This window comes from Hyla sarda, chromosome 2, assembly GCF_029499605.1.
Source record: "Hyla sarda isolate aHylSar1 chromosome 2, aHylSar1.hap1, whole genome shotgun sequence".
Lineage (NCBI taxonomy): Eukaryota > Metazoa > Chordata > Amphibia > Anura > Hylidae > Hyla > Hyla sarda.
In genome coordinates this window covers 137,521,594-137,539,592 of record NC_079190.1, presented here as the reverse complement: position 1 = coordinate 137,539,592, position 17,999 = coordinate 137,521,594, and the positions used below count along the sequence as shown (strand labels likewise).

Here is a 17,999-nt window from a genome sequence, read left to right as displayed (position 1 = left end):
CAGTATCAATCTATTAAATGAGTTAAATAAAAAACCTTATTTGATAATATAAATAGATAGACAAATTTTGATGCTATGGGATGAAACCCACAGTGGGAAAATGTCAATTTATTATTTCTTCCACATTTCCCCTTTCGCTAATCATCCTTCAGGACTCATCAAGACTGTTCAATAAATACGTAGAAATTGAGACATTCATTTAATCCATATGGATTGACAGTTTTTAACCTGTAAATCCATTCTGTTTCTTTTCTCAAAATTCTATTATCTATGTCCCCTCTTCTATCGTTAGTCTGAAAAACTTCTATCACCTGAAACTTCAAGACCGTAGAGTCTCCATTATGTGCCTCCCAAATGTGTCTAGCTATGCTCGTATCTCGACTATTTCGTATGTCCCCTAGATGTTCACCTATCCTACATCTTCGTTCTCGTGTGGTTTTTCCCACATAACCAAGGGGACAGGGACACTTGCATAGATACACTACATTAGATGTTTTGCAGTTTGCAAAATCCTTGATTTCATATTCCAAACCAGTTGTGTCACTCCTAGTGTTGAGCGGCATAGGCCATATTCGAATTCGCGAATATTCGCGAATATATGGACGAATATTCGCCATATATTCGCGAATATTCGCATATTCGTTATATTTCCGTTTTATTTTCTCATATGCGAACATTCGCGTATGCGAAAATTACCATGTGAAAATTAGCATATACAAAATTTACATTTGCGAAAATTCGTATATGCGAAAATTAGCATATGCTAATTTTCGCATATGCGAATTTTTGCATGGCAGTCTCACACAGTAGTATTACAGCCTTCTTTACACCACACAAGCTGGAAGCAGAGAGGGGTGATCACTGTGATGTGTACTGTGAAAAAAAAAAAAAAAAAAAAAAACGAATATTCGTAATTACGAATATATAGCGCTATATTCGCGAAATTCGCGAATTCGCGAATATGCGATATTCGCGAATAATATTCGAATTGCGAATATTCGCGAGCAACACTAGTCACTCCTAAAGATCTTCGACTTGTCAATATAGGGACATGCCATACAATTGCCACCACATTTGAAGGTACCTTTAGGTTTTCAGTTCAGCCATGATTCCGGAGGAGAAGCTGACTGGTAATGACTATGTACCAGTCGATCTCGCAATGATCTCCCTTTCCGGAATGTGACTGACGGGCGTTCTGACAATATTTCCTTAAGATGCGGATCTGACCTTAAGATACCCCAGTAGTTGCCCAGTATGGCCTTAACACAATCAGATCTCTCATCATATGTACCTATCATTCTGATCTCTTTGTCTTGATGTTGTATGGAGCGAGTCTTGGGTGTAAGTAGATCAACTCTATTACTCTTGAGAGCAAATTTATATGCCCTCGAAGTACCCGGTCCGGGTACCCCCTCTCCAAGAATCTGTTCCTGAGATCACCTGCTTGTCTAATAAAATCCTGAGTGTCTGAGCAGTTGCGTCTCAAGCGCAAGTATTGTCCCTTTGGTATGCCTCGCTTAAGTGGGACAGGATGGTGGCTGTCCCACCTAAGCAGGCTGTTAGTAGCCGTCGGTTTACGGTAAATGCTCGTGATCAAACCACCTCTACCGTCTTTTTTAATGAGCACATCTAGAAATGCAAAACTTTCATAACTGCTCTCTGATGTAAACCGCAGTCCAATTGGATTGGTGTTCAGCGAGAGGACAAATTATTTAAATTACGTCTCTGTGTCACTCCACAGGATAAAGACGTCATCTATATACCTGCCCCAGTATAATATATTTGACGTAAAAAATATATAAATTCTGTATGTCAGCCTGTCGATCCTGGGGGCTGACATATTGGTATTTTTAGTATTTTTGGACTCACCATTTACAACAGTAGTCCAGTAGTTTCTTTTCAGGTGTTGTGAATTTTTTCTTCTTTTTAAATTTTTTTTTCATTTTTTCATATTTTGTCACAATTTAGTGGTCATGACTTTCTTCATAATATAATTCATTTTAATGTGTATCAATAAATGTATAAGTTTTAGCTTTGTCTGATACTAGGGTCCTAGAGGGGCTGTGATATTGTTCTTTGATTGACCCTAAGTGTCATTTTGTATGGTTTGCTGTTTTGAGACATATGTATACTAAGCAGTACCCATTGGGCTGTACACAATCTAAAAGTTGCTACAATTTATACTCTGTCATAGCATTTAAAAGCATATTGTCCTATGCTTTGAAATCCCCCAAAATTTAAAAAGATATATTTGGAACTGGCCTGAACATAGCCATTAGTATACTACACTCAGTCCATCAGTCATGACCTCTAGTTTAGTTCGAAGTTGGTCATGGTTCATCATATATTATATAAATAAATATATATATATATATATATATATATATATATATATATATATATATATATATATATATATATATATGTTTGTTTATGTTTATTTATTTATTATTGTTATTTAATTGTTATTTTTTAAATATAATTTTTAATTATTTAGGATATTTATTTATTTGGCCAGTGTATTTTCCCTATGTAATCTTCATATAAAGTGAATGGTATTTTAAGGATTGAGATGTGTGGTCGATTTGCTTTTTGTTTGATAGCTTAGGTGTTACAAAGAGTTGTCTTTTACATGCAGGCCTGCACTGATGTTTTAATAATACGTAGGTGCTCATGTATCAAGGTGCTCATGTCTATCTTTCTGCAATAGGAGGCAGAGCATTGGTTGTTCTCCATCTTGTATTCTCTTAACCCCAATCGTAGAGATGAATGCAAGTGCATCAGATCAGGAAAAGTGGCAGGAACTGTGACAATGGCAAATTAAATGATGCAAAGCTCAAGTTATAATCTAGTGATCATATGCCCTTTTTTGACCATGAAGATAGTCTAAAAGGCTCGGAAGATGTTACTGGAAGGACAGTGTGAAGACAGGGATCTAGGGTGGTATCACTTAGGGGCATTTATTTACATTTTCATCTGTTATGTTGGTAACATGATTTTTCTGGTTCAGCAATATAGTCAGATATTACTCTAAGTGAATGAAGCAGCAGAGCAAAAAATAAATAAATAACATGGATTGTGAAATTAGCAGTGGCTGATCATGCACCCTGCCTCTGCATTCACAAAGGACCTCCACACTCCTCATCAGGGAGGGTCCTAGCAGTCAGACCCCCACCAGTTTGCTGGTTCTTATTAATCCTCGGAATAGGTGATAACTTTTAGTCTCTGGATAGCCCTTTTTGGGTTTGTGGAGAAAAATAGCTTCCACTTAGAGCTGGACTGATGTTTCATACCTAGCATAATATCCACAATACTGACATTGAATGGAAAGTCATGAAAAAAAAGATGAGGGGCTCTCTATGTACCATTAAAGGATAAGTAATGTGTAGATAAACTAATTTCCTATCCAAAGGATAGGGGATATGTTTTAGATTGCGGAGCAAGGGGTCCAACCGCTGGGACCCGGCTTTCCCCGATAGCGGAACGAGTTGACCCCTGCACGAAGCAGCAGCCTACTTGTCCCCTCCATGCATCTCTATGGAAGAGCCGGAGAAACACTGGTAAGATTTTGCCCAAAATAACCAATCACAGATCAGCTTTACTATATTAACAACCTCTGATAAAATAAAAGCTGAGCTGTGATTGGTTGTTATGGACAAAATCTTTCCAATTTCTCTCTCACACATTTGAAAAAAATTAAGGCTTCTGTGCTGACACTTCCACCAGCATTATTAGCTAGTGTGGGGGGGGGGGGGGTCTCTAAATTATTGGGCTTCAACAATAAATACCTCAAATTCCAGAATAGTTTCATAGTCTTTATATACTTGATCAACTACCACCATGGATGGAAAAAACATAAAACAACTTTTCTGTTACCCAACACTTGTATGAGGCATCCTATCTTAACAATAAATACATTTATTATGCATGTCTGTATCTCCACCGACTTCCTCCCGCTTTTCATTTTTCTTTAGTAATAGTATTTCTTCATTGTAACATAATATAATCATTATTTGCATTACCTTTTCATTTGGTGTGCTCAGCTGTCTTTCATTGTTGTGTTGCTATGATTTCAGTACATGTTGCTGCTTAACAATAAGTGATATATACAGCTATATAATCTATATAATATTACATATCACTACAGTCATTTGAAACTAAAAAATACCATCAGTTTCTTATACAGACTGATTCTGAGTGCATAGCAATTTTTATTTATATTATTTTATTATCACAACACTGTGTTGATTGTATTGTGTGAATGACATATGTTTAGGTGAGAATTATTTCATATTGGAGGATGCTCAAAAGCTTTACAGTTTGTAATACAATTGAATGTCAGCCAATTGGCAGCACATAAAGAAGTAAGTAGTCTATTTTACTCATCATCTTTAACTTGCAGGGTGGCACCACTGTGCAATGCAACTGCCTCGCTTGTACTGCGACTTTCTTGCACGCTCCCAACGACTATGGAAAAGTCATTTATAGAACCGATGCACCTCCATCACTAGCCACTGACACCTTTTCACCGACCCTCGTTTTTTCTGTTAGGGTAAGTTTATTGTATTATTCCTTTATGTAGAATATGAATCTTAAATATTCTAGTAGGTTTGAGGGGGGTAATGTTTCTCCTTAAGTAGAGCATGCAATTGGCATTTGGAGTCTTGTAGGCCATACAATGTTTCACTGGGAAAAAAAAAATAAGGTAGTTCTTCTCCACCAGAGCACTCTTTCTTGTGGAGAAGAGCTACTTTTTAGAATTCTAGTGAACAATGTAAAGCACTATTTAGACCTGGTCTACACATTTTGTGTACCTTTACTAATGGATTTTAACTATTTAGGTACAGCTGTAGTCCACAAAAATACAGAAAACTTAGTGAATTACTCTGAACTGCAGCTGTAGCTTAATAGTTAAAATACAATTTGCAGAGCTACAAAAAAGTTGTGGTATAGATCTGTCCTTAAGATTCCAGAGCATGTATTGGAAACTAACTTGACTTGAAACATAAGAACAATATAGTTGGTAGATGAAAGCATATCCTCCGCTTTCCCTAGTCATGTGCTAGATTTAACAACTCTAATTCTGCCTTGAATAAAAAAGTATTAAAGCCATTAAATCACCCCATAAAACGTCTTAACCAACCACAGTGAAATTTGATTACCGTAATGGGACTTTGCAAAACTCTTATTTTTTTCCATAGGCCCAAAAATATAAAGTTTTTACAAACTTTTGTGTTATGTTCTATATTTATAGATTAGGACTAAAGGGAACAAAGGAATTTTTATTACACAAATGTACGATCTCAAAGGTCTCAAGTTTATCAATTGATGTGCTTCTTTCTGTTTTAGTTGTGTTCACATTTTCTGGTTTTTAATTTCAGTTAATTGATTCAAAGCCAGAACCAGATCCTGAATGGAAGAGATATATAAAAGAAAAGACTGAGACATCTCAGAAATTTATTTCTGGTTTTGCATTTTCTGATTGCAATTAAAAACCTGAATGTGTGAAAGGGCCTAATTGATAAACAATGAGATTCATGACACTGGTCAAATTGCTTACATGTTACTGATTATTATTATTTACATTACATAATATATTATTATATTTATATGTACATATACTATTAAAATACTGTGTTAAAATGCATTACTCAGCATAAGACAAGAGCAAATACAATAATTATTAATGAAATCAAGTACAGAGGGGTAAAGGACCCTGCTAACAAGGGCTTACAATCTATAAGGTAAAGGAGACAATGGGTAGGGGGAGCAACTGTTCATAGTGCAGCACAGTGGCAGTGGGGTTATTGTAGGTTGTAGATGTTTCTGAAGAGATGGGTTTTCAAGTTACTTTTGAGAGTCTAAATTGTCCAATCACAGTGAGTCCCAGAGTATGGGGGATGCATGAGGGGAATCTTAAAGGGGTACTCTGCCCCTAGACATTTTATCCCCTATCCAAAGATGCTATCCCCAGCAGCGGGACCCCTGTGATCTCCCTGCTGCACCCGGCATTTGATTAGAGTGTTGGGTGCAGCGCCGGAGGCTCGTGACATGGCGGCTGTGGCCCGCCCATGACATCATGGCCACGCTCCCTCTATGCAAGTCTATGGGAGGGGGCGTGACGCATGCACTGAATGTGTGGGTTGTCACAGACATGATCGCGGGGGTCCCCAGTGGTGGGAGCCCCGTGATAAGACATCATATCCTAGACATCTTATCCCCTATAGATAAATTGAGAGATTGGGTGGGAGTTGAGCAAAATGTGGAAATAATGATGAATTACCATTTTCTCTATGTTGAGTTTTTGAAAGTGGGAGATGAATATTAAGCCAGAGACACTCTGGGAACCTGGATTGTAAAGAGGTGAAATCTGGAACAATTAGGTAGGTTTGAGTGTCATGAGCATAGAAGTAGTACTTAAAGCCTTGGAATTTGAAGTCAAAAGTATAGACAAAGAAGAGTAGAGGCCCCAGGATACAGCCCACATAGGTCTACAGTACAAAGTATTATTTAAAGCTCATTTTCCCTAATAAGAGGAGAGATATGCAAATCACACTGTATAGTGAACATATTACCTTTCCACATCTTCAGAACTATTCTAATAGCTGAATCATGGGAATATCTTCTTTTTTTAAAGAGCCATTTTACAGCTTACATTATCATTGCATAAAATATACAAAATCTCCTTCCCTGCTCGATGTCTTCTGATATAAAAAAAATAATAATTTCACAGTATCACATTAGTTTTTTTTATCACATAAAGTAAAGCTACAATAAATGTTCTAAGGATAAAATGCAAGCCATTACAGATAACACTTGTCATAAAACATTGTAACTTAGTTTAGGTAATACATAATTTCCTCCTAATAAGGTGTAGTTATTAACAGTTATTCCTCTGTATGTGGCAGCCTATCAGTATAGAATCAGAGTGGATCACTTTAAATAGACACAAAATAATGTAAAAGTAAATAATTGTTCTTGGGTATAAGTCACCCCACCATTTAGTATTAAAGGGGTACTCCACTGGCCAGTGTTCAGAACATCAAATTCCAAACGCTGTGTGCACGCTGCGGGGGTTTACCACACCCCCTTGTGACATCAGCCCACACTGCCATGCCCCCTCCCTTAGACTTGCATTGAGGAGGCATGGCCTGACATCATGATGGGGTGTGGCCAAACCCTGCAGTGTGCACACAGTGTTCAGAACTAAATGTTCCGAACGCTGGCCAGTGGAATACCCCTTTAAAGTGTTAGTGTCATTTGAAGAAACTTTTGACATGTCATCCAGTCATGTTAAATGTTTAGATCACACTTGGTGTCAGTCCTCAGTCCCCCTGCAATTGTGATAGCAGGGTGAAGTGCTGGGAGAAGTGAGCGGCAGTATACTTGACTCCCCAACTGGCTACCCAATGAAATTTTCACTCCATTGATTATTGGAGTGGAGGAGCTGGCCGGGAGTGAAGTGCACTTCTGCTTACTTCACCTAGCTATTACTCAAGATTGCAGTGGGTCTCGTAACTGAAACCCAATGTCTGGACAAAATGTCAAAAGTTTTTACAAATGACACAAACTCTTTCAGTCTACTAGTTATTACATTTAATATAAAATTCTACTTTCTGTGAAATATCTGATGTCTATCAAACCTATGTTTCCTGTATCATGTGCTATTGTGTTTTTAATATTCATAATTGTATATGCATGCAATTATCAAATAGAACATATTTTCTTTCAAAAACCACTCCCATCTGTCTCCAAGTTGGGTGTGGTTCTGCAGCTCAGTTCCATTGAAGTGAACGGTGCAACACATAACCTGGGGACAGACATGGAGCTGTTTTTGAAAGAAAATTGCTCTGTGCTTCTATTGCTGGATAACCCCTTTAATTGTAAAAAAATGTAAGAGGAGATTTTTCAAAGGAAAAGTGAAGCAAAAGTCTGTATGCAATAATGTTGTAAATATCATTTAACATAGTGCCTCTGAGAAGTGAAAGCTGGACTCCTTTGCTCTACTTTTGATAAACCTCCAAAAGTTTTATAATACTTCCTGATATTACTGCATAAATCTTTCTGTTTAAGGTTAAAGGTTAAAGGTTAATCTTCATGAATTTAATCATTTTTAAGCCAAACTAATTCCTCAAGCAGATCCAGATTTGCGATTTGTCATCCAACACCAATTCAGCTTGCATAATAGATGTATACTGCTTAAAAACAATTTAAAATAAGATAACACATCCTATATCTGAATTAATGGAATAATCAAATGAAATACTTTCATCTTTACATGAAATGTGCTGACAACAAAATCACACAAAAATTATCAATGTAAATCAAATTTATCAACCCATGGAGGTCTGGACATGTAGTCACACTCAAAATCAAAATGGAAAACCACACTACAGGCTGATCCAACTTTGATGTAATGTCCTTAAAACAAGTAAAAATGAGGCTCAGTAGTGTGTGTGGCCTCCACGTGCCCATATGACCTCCCTACAATGCCTGGGCATTCTCCTGATGAAGTGGCCAACTCCTGGACAGTCTGTGGTGCAACGTGGCATTAATGGAGGGAGTGAGACATGATGTCCCAGATGTGTTCAAAAGGATTCGGGTCCATAGCATCAATGCCTTCCTCTTGCAGGAACTGCTGACACACTCCAACAACATGAGGTCTAGCATTGTCTTGCATTATGAGGAACCCAGGGCCAACCACACCAGCATATGGTCTCACAAGGGGTCTGAGGATCTCATCTTGGTACCTATTGGTAGTCAGGCTACCTCTGGCAAGCACATGGAGGGCTGTGCGGCCCCCCCAAAGAAATGCCACCCCACACCATTACTGACCTACAGCCAAACCGGTCATGCTGGAGGATGTTGCAAGAAGCAGAACATCCTCCACGGAGTCTCCAGACTCTCTCATGTCTGTAACGTGCTCAGTGTGAACCTGCTTTCATCTGTGAAGAGCACAGGGCAACAGTGGTGAATTTGCCAATCTTGGTGTTCTCTGGCAAATGCTAAACATCTTGCACAATGTTGGGCTGTAAGCACAACCCCCATCTGTGAATGTCGGGCCCTCATACCACCCTAATGGAGTCTGTTTTTGACCGTTTGAGTGGATGCATGCACATTTGTGGCCTGCTGGAGGTCATTTTGCAGGGCTCTGGCAGTCCTCCTCCTGATCCTCCTTGCACAAAGGCGTAGGTAGTGGTCCTGCTGCTGGGTTGTTGCCCTCCTATGGCCTCCTCCATGTCTCCTAATGTACTGGCCTGTCTCCTGGCAGTGCCTCCATGCTCTGGACACTAGACTGACAGACACAGCAAACCTTCTTGCCACAGCTCGCATTGATGTGCCATCCTGGATGAGCTGTACTACCTGAGCCACTTGTGTCGGTTGTAGACTCTGTCTCATGCTACCACTGGAGTGAAAGCACTGCCAGCATTTAAAAGTGACCAAAACATTAGCCAGGAAACATAGGGACTGAGAAGTGGTCTGTGGTTACCACCTGCAGAGCCACTCCTTTATTGGGGGTGTCTTGCTAATTGTCTATATTTTCCACCTGTTGTCTGTTCCGTTTGCACAACAGCATGTGAAATTTATTGTCAATCAGTTTTGCTTCCTGAGTGGACAGTTGGATTTCACAGAAGTGTGATTGACTTGGAGTTACATTGTGCTGATTAAGTGTAATTAACATACATCATGTCAAGTGATAACATGAAATCTCAAAATAATGGGAATGAGATACAGAATTTACCAGTCCAGTACTAAACCCCACACAGGCAGCATTGCTGAGGGCAACAACCTGCTCATTTACACTAAACATTCTTCTAACCCATACTGAAGAATTCCCTCAGCATTGCTAGTCAACCCCAGCGTGAACAAGGAGTATTCATTGTGAAACGATTCATCGCTTCTGGTCAGCTCCTCAGAGCTGATGTCGGCCTCCACCCCTTCCCTCTCCCACACTCTGGACTCGTAACATTACTGAATGTGACAATAAAGACTATATCCTTTGAACATCACGTACCATGTCTGTGGTGAGTACAACATTTTTCTTTTTTCATTTTTCGCTAGTCAACACCCTGCTTCCTTTCTAATTCTATCAAAATTGCATGGTCAAAAGGTTGCTGTTTTGCAATTGGGGACATCTGTTATGAAGTTATAATAATTAATGTTAAGCTCTATTGGTTGTACTTATTTTTCAACACAGAAATTGTTGTTAAGTTGGGCAAGCTAGAATACAGTTTTCCAACTCATCATAAGGGTACGTTCATGTTCTACTGCTTATCTCAATGAAGATTTGTACTGTGGAAAATCTTCTATGGTCTAAACTCACAGAAGGAAACTCACAGTAAATCCCATCTTTTTAAATGTGCCCTAGGGTCGGGTTCATACTGAAAATCTCCATAGAAGGTCTGCGGATCGGATTCTGCCAGAAAAATGAACATATTCATAAATTTTTTTGGCTGCTGAATTTTTGTGGTGGAATGTCTACCGCTAAAATTCCGTAGTGTGCACTGTGCAGCGAGATCCCATTGACAGCAATGGGATCCTGCTGCATCAGAATTTCCAAGCAAAATTCTGGTCCGAAATTCCGTACTGTGAACCAAGCCTTAAGGTGTTTAAAGGGGTACTCCGGCCCTAAGACATCTTATCCCCTGTCCAAAGGAGGGCTGGGGACCGCCGCAATCTCTCATGCAGCACCCAGCAGTCTCAGCTGCACAAAGCGATGATCACTCCATGCCTAAAGCCTAACAACCACAGGGCCAGAGTATTGTGATGTCACGACTCCGCCCTGTGTGGCAGCTGCCACGCCCCCTCTCATACTCTTGCATTGAGGGGGCGGGGTGTGATGCCACACAGGGGCGGAGTCATGACATAATGACACTTCGGCCTCGTGGTCATGAGGCTTCAGACTCGGAGCCTCCAGCGCTGCATGTAGCACACACAGGTGAGTGCTGCATGGAAGATTTACAGGGGTCCCCAGTGGCGGGGCCCCAGCAATTAGACATCTTCTCCCCTGTCCTTTGGATAGGAGATAAGATGTCTTAGGGCCGGAGTACCCCTTTAAAGAAAGTTGAATTTAGGACTTTTAAAGCTTATCGATTTCTCTACATTAAACAGTTTTTATGGATCCATTGCATGCATGTGGAAATTGCTATGACAAAAAAAGGAAACATGGAAAAAAGGAAACAATCCATTACATAATCCGTGTGACACCTGCTGCGTTTTGGAAGTATGCTATAGTGCATAGGGGAATATAGCAGCAAGTAACATAATGCATTTATTACATTTAACCACTGTTTATTAAGAATCATTTTAACCCAGGAAACACTACTGCCTTTTTACAAATTAAATAATATCACATAGTTGTATTACATTATAGAAAGTGGTATTTACAATTAAAATGACCATATGAAGAGTGGGCTGTGGATTTTACTTTAATCCCAGACCACCCTTGGAGTCAAGCCCTTATTTTTCCAGGACCAGCACAGCTACAAGCCTTCTCTGATGATGCACGCTGCTCTTTCCTGTCATGGATATTTTACTCTCCCTACAGCAGCAATCTTTCAGTCATTGCTTAACGTGAAAACCATTCCCAATACAGCTTATTATTTGTAAATTTTTCTTCAGGCTTTTCTCTTGGTTCCCTTGTTTTTCACCCTATTGTTTAATTTAAAGTATAAGTTTAGCAGTCTGATACGAAACAAAATCCTTTCTTCAATTTATGTTGAGTGGATACATTATATCTACTTGATATAATATGCAAATCTATGCAATGAATGCATTCCACTTACCATTACTGTGCCATATTAGGAAACTACTGTAGATCATTATGTCGCATACAAAAAAAAAAGTATTGCACCTTGGCATAAAATACAGTAACTGCACGGTATGTGCTTGGAATGAGAAAGATGAACTATCCAGAAGACAAAATATAAAAAAGAATAACATTTTATCAGACTACTGCTTTATAAAAAAAAATGCACCAGTGCACAATGGCTTGTATGATGTAGCCTAACCTAAACATCATTTATTTTTTTCTGTTTAGTAATATTGGTAGCCAAGGGAGAGATCTTTATTATCATAATCATGGGTAGCACATTGCACCAGATTATTGTTCTAAGGAATGGTTTTACAATAGATCAGCAAATATTTTTCCTTGAATTGGCTGTTGATTTCTATGGCCAATTTAAATTTATACAGGAGCAGAAACACTGGTGAAAGAAAAAGGAATCCTAGCTCCTGTACACTGATTGATACTGAGGGATAGCATTCACTGGACTGAGTGCAATGTGCCTGATCTACTGACCACAGTGAGTGTAAGTGGCAATGTGTTCCACATTTATGCTTACTTTTGGGAAGCCTAGCACATACTGGCCACTAAGTTAATATTTGCTATCTGGCAGCTCAGTGTACGGGAGCAGGGAACCTTTCTCTTTGACCAGAGTCCCCGCTCCTGTCAGCAATTCAACTGAAGCAAATACCAAAAACTTTAGACCTGAACTTGAACTCTGGAGCGAAATCAGATCATGCTGAGCCAATTCACTAGTTCTCTTGGTACAATTATTAGATTATCAGATATCACTATTTTGAAAGGAAAAGGAGAAGAAAAATGGGGTTATGAATGAGTGCTACTGCTTAAAGAAAAGGATTCAGGATGCCACTGTAGCACAGGACAGTTTATTGTGGTTCAAAGCGATAGGACAACCCCTTTCGGCACTGACATGTGCCTTCTTCAGGTCTACAAAACAATTAATATTTGATGTCCTGTAGCCTGTGTTGTGCTAAGATGGCAAGGCCACGCCACTTTAGCACAGCACAGGCTACAGGACATCATACATTAATTGTTTTGTGGACCTGAAGAAGGCACATGCCAGTGCCGAAATGCGTTGTCCAACACTTTGAACCATAATAAACTGTCCTGTGCTACATTGGCATCCTGAATCCTTTTCTTTAAGCAATAGCGCTCGTTCATAACCCCCTTTTTCTTCTCCTTTTCTTGTTTCCATTGTTTCCATACCCTTTGCGAATACGGATAGGAGTTTCGAGCTGCACAACTGCCCGACTGCCTTCCACTCCACCCACTTCCCAGGTGAGGTGCTGTCGCTGCTGGTAACCCCAGCAGGACATCCCATTACCTTGGGTACAGTGGTTTCTTGCCGTCCAACCACTTCCCCACTACACATGAGAGAGTGCCCCTACCTTTTTTTTACTTCTTTCTCACACTATTTTGAAAGGAAGAATAATAACAATTTTAAACATACCATTTCACATACTGGTCTTCAATAAATTTTAAATGCCGGTGTAAGATTTGGCAGGTTTATTAAGAAACAAATAACTCTTTATAATTTGGCACTTCAGTGTCTGCTCATGCACCATGCGTTGAAACCTTTGCTAGCCCCAATTTACACCAGTTTTCTGCCAATAGTGGTAGTGAATCCAGTGGGTGCAGAAGGCCACTCACCCTTTAAAGTAAAACACACGCATGTACACACACACACATGCGCAGATAATTACACACACTCCCACAATAAAACAAACTGCATATTACAACAAAAAGAAAATCCCAATTTTTTTTTAGCAAACTGGCAGCTTGCACAAAATATGACACAGGAGTAAAGGTATGAAAAATGTTCCCTTAAAGTGTTAATTTATGAGCTTTATTTTGTACCAAACTTTACACATGTAAACTATTACAGTATTTTAGTACAAGACACAAAACTGAAACAATTCTATTAATGTTTTGAAGCTCTGAAAAAGGCCACAGCTAGATGGCAACATGAGACGCATCAATGTCATCAATGTCTCATAGCATAATAGGCAGAGGAAGGAAGGACTCATGCAGAATGTCCCTTTGTTATACGTTTCTTACTTCCTATGCTCCAGAAGTAACGCTGCCAGTGAGCCTGGAGGCAACAGACATAATAACCATGCAGCTTAAATTTAAATGCTTATAGTAATTGTCTCTTAACGTTATGTAGATAGGCTTTGTTTAACTGCAGTATATATATATATATATATATATATATATATATTGAGTTGTTTTTGAGCATGAATGGAACACAGATCATTACATTGTGCATGCATGCATATATTCTCAGCTCCTCACAACAAATCTTACAAATGGAAGTTAAAAATTTACAAATAGTTCAGAGTTCAATTGAACTATTTGAAATAACACTGAATGCTTATACTAAATTGCATATGCTTTACAACTACACAATTTAAATCCATTAAAATGAAATCTATAAGATGACACACTGTCTGTTCTTATAGTTAAGAACCAAACTGCAATATGTGGCATGTTGGCATGTTAGCACTGAGATCACACGATCATGACCTGTGAAAATCGATGAATTCTGCAACTTATATCTCCGTTCAAGCTGTTAGCAACTGTAAAGCAAGTTTTATGGCTCATTAGTGTCTTAGACAAGGTTTTCAATGCAAATCTGGTATTATTCGTTCCATATGTCTAACTTAAAAATTTGCATGAAGCCTTTAGCCTAACCAAGAGCATTATACGACGAGGCAAAGTTTTCTTTACTTCTCTTCTATGAAAAATGATAACATGAATAAGCTGAGCAGGTACCAGATAGAGATAAGGAGATGTGAAGGTGAAAAAGACAAAAAGAGGGATGATAAGTAAAAAATGAGTACAAGATTACAGGCAGGATTGATGAGACAAATAGATGGAAAGTATGTTGGCTAAAATACATTATTTTTCTTGGCATTAGTTTATATTTTTTCTGTTGGAGTTTGTCAGCCTAGTCCAGATTGCTAAAATCAGATGGGAGATAATGTAATAGCATAAAATACAGATGACAGGTAACAACGTTCGAAGGGAGAATTTGTCAAATATTGTACTCATAGAATCTTTCCCAGGCCTGGATTTAGGGAAACAATATTTGTTAGCAAGTTACCCGAAAGGAATAAAATCCCATCAATTACACAGCTGTGGCATGTACTGTGTCTGGGTAGGACATAAAAGATATTAAATATATAGAAAGATTTGTCTGTGACCCTAGTGAACCATTAGAAAGCTAATAGTGATGCATTGAGTTGTTTGCAAGGTAACCAAAAAGTCATGATTTCAAAGATAATCCTGCCCAAGTGTGCACACTAAGCATGTACACAGACTCTGTATGGAGGTGCATTGTGTCCTTGCAGCTCTCTACTATAAAAAGGCTTGTACTCTCAATACCGCCTGTATAGAGGTTCTACGTGGCTTTATTAAGATCATGGACTACCTAAGAAAGCTATTCACACAGAATAAAGATACCAAATCTACTTGCAAAACATATGTGTTGAAGGATGGCACCAATCTCTGCTAGACTGGTCATAGCATCAAATTAAGTTCAGGGCCCTTAACCTTTCTGTGTTTATTTGACAAAGTAATTTATTCCAAAAATCCAACAAAGGAACATGGTGCAAGACGTTGAATACAGTCAGACTTTATCTAAGTTTACTTCATCTAGCTCGCTAAGTGTGATGAAGTGCACTTAGTGTGAAACAGCTGTAACTCCTGCTTCATTCCTAGTTCATCTGCCTTTGTCTGATGAACACAGAGAGGGTGAGTGCTATGAACTTTGTATTTAAAGAATATGTCCAGCAGTAAGAAACGTATCCCCTACAGGGCCCCAGCTCAGCTTCTGTGTGTGAAGTTTTGTACATAGCACGTCAGTTGGTCCAAACATGCCCCCTCCATTCATCTCTAAGAGAGAGGCGGAGACACAGCATTTGTGAGTCTCCGCCACTCCCATAGAGATGAATGTAGGGGGCGTGTTTTGACCAGCTGATGTGCAGGGTACGAAACATTCTCTAACAGTGCAGAGACGGGGCCGAGCCACCTATGGATAAGGAATAAGTTTCTTATCACTGGACATCTTCTTTAATGCTTTGAAGATTTGCTTATTCTGTTGTAGTCATTGAGAAACACCCATAGCGAATCTGTGTAGTGTGTTCCTGGGATTAATACTGTTAGAGTTTTGCATACTGGCTTAGTGCCAGCAACTCACAATACTTTCTCTCTGCTAGACCTCGTCAGCATTTTAGCAGGGGTAATACATGTGAGCTCATTTCATGAAGTATTTTTAGAACAATGTACCTGCACAATATAGCATGTGCAGACAGACTGAAGCCATAGACTGTAGACTTGAAGCAGAGTGCAAAAAAAATCTTACTTTAACAAGTTCTGCCTATAAACATATTCTAACAATCATTACCCCACAGTCCACTCACAGTCAGATGGAGCTCACTGACAACTGCACTGTCACTGCAGCCAAGCATCCAACCATCCAGAAGGAGGAGTACAAGCTGCTACTGCTAGTATGGCTGCCTCTGCTGACGTGCATCTCAGTCCCGCTGCTAGTTCACAGAGACGTCAGGGACTAGCTAATGGTGCATTTGCCACCCTCATGCTTTTCCCTAGCACAGCAGTGTGCCGTAGCTCCACCTCCACGCTTCACACTAAGCTCTGGAGGCAGGGACGTGACACATTGCATACTAGTGCTGTGTTGCTCATTCAGCTACAGTATCTGTACATTAAAATTACTAAAGAGCAGCATACTTGTTGACATTTCGCAGCATTTTGAAAAAAAAAAATGGTTCAACACTGATTTCTTAAAAAAAAATAGCCGACATGCAGCGATCACCGTGGCCGACTATCAACCCTTTAGATCGACGCAGTCAAAGTTGACAGCGACATCTAAGGCTGCCTGTATCCTGTCCCTGGTGGTCCAATGAGGTGGATCGCCCCCCCCCCCCCCCGCAGGACGATCGCAGGGGGAGATCCACTGTGGAGGTAGCCTGAGGGCTAACCTCTCCTGCTGCGGTGGCTCCGGTGCTCTGAATGATAAAGCCTTGCAGGGCCAGGCTTTATCAATTGAGCGCAGATCACACTGATCAATATGGTTGGTTCTATGGAACCATATTGATCTATATGAGGAATCTAATGATTCCTCCTAACAGTCCCCTAAGGGGACTAAAAGTGTGAAAAAAAAGTTTAAAAACACACACATTAACCCCTTCCTTATTAAAAGTTTAAATCACCCCCCTTTTCCCAAATTCCATATAAAAAATTCATAAACATAATAAAAATAAGTATATGTGGTATCGCCGTGTGCGTAAATGTCTGAACTATAAAAATATATCATAAATTAGAAACAAAAACTTTTGCCCGGACCTGCTAGGTGAGTACTCACCTAGCAGGTCTGGGCAAAAGTTTATGTTTCTGGTTTTCCCTTTTTTGCAACTAAGGTATAGTTGCATGCCCTAGTTTGACCTCGGTGTGTATTATTAATTGTGAGCTGCACATACACATTTTTTTCCCTCTATATCATAAATTAAACCACACAGTCAATGGTGTACATGCAAAAAAATTCCAAAGTCCAAAATAGAGTATTTTTGGTCCCTTTTTATACCATAAAAAAAGGAATAAAAAGCGATCACATAGTCAGATCAAAATAAAAATGGTACCAATTTAAAACTTCAGATCATGGTGCAAAAAATTAGCTCTCATACCACCCCGTACGCAGAAAAATAAAAAAGTTTAAAGGGGTCAGAAGAGGACAATTTTTAAAGTATTAATTTTTCTGCGTGTAGTTATGATTTTTTTCCAAACGTACGACAAAATCAAACCTATATAAATAGGGTATAATTTTATTCATATGGACCTACAGAATAAAGATGAGGTTTCATTTTTACCTAAAAATGTACTGCATAGAAACGGAAGCCCCCAAAATATACAAAAAGTGTTTTTTTCTCCAATTTTGTAGCACAATGATTTTTTTTCCTGTTTCACCGTAGATTTTTGGGTAAAATGACTGATGTCATCACAAAGTAGAAAGAAATAAGCCCTCGTATGGATTTCTAGGTGCAAAATTGAAAGGGTTATGATTTTTAAAAGGTGAGGAGGAAAAAATTAACGTGCAAAAACCGGTTGCAGCCTAAGGATGAGCTGGCTCATCATACAACGGCAAGAGGTGTATGGCATGGGCTCCTGACTCGAG

At 39.2% G+C, this 17,999-nt stretch overlaps 1 protein-coding gene across 1 annotated transcript in view; it reads left to right on the top strand.

Annotated features, from left to right (window-relative positions):
* Positions 1 to 17,999, top strand: part of LOC130355410 (protocadherin-9-like) — a 1,658,654-nt gene that overhangs the window by 409,529 nt on the left and 1,231,126 nt on the right. The window contains exon 2 of the mRNA XM_056555491.1: positions 4,403 to 4,552. The gene's annotated coding sequence lies outside the window, so the exon portion shown is untranslated. The remainder of the gene's footprint in view (positions 1 to 4,402; positions 4,553 to 17,999) is intronic.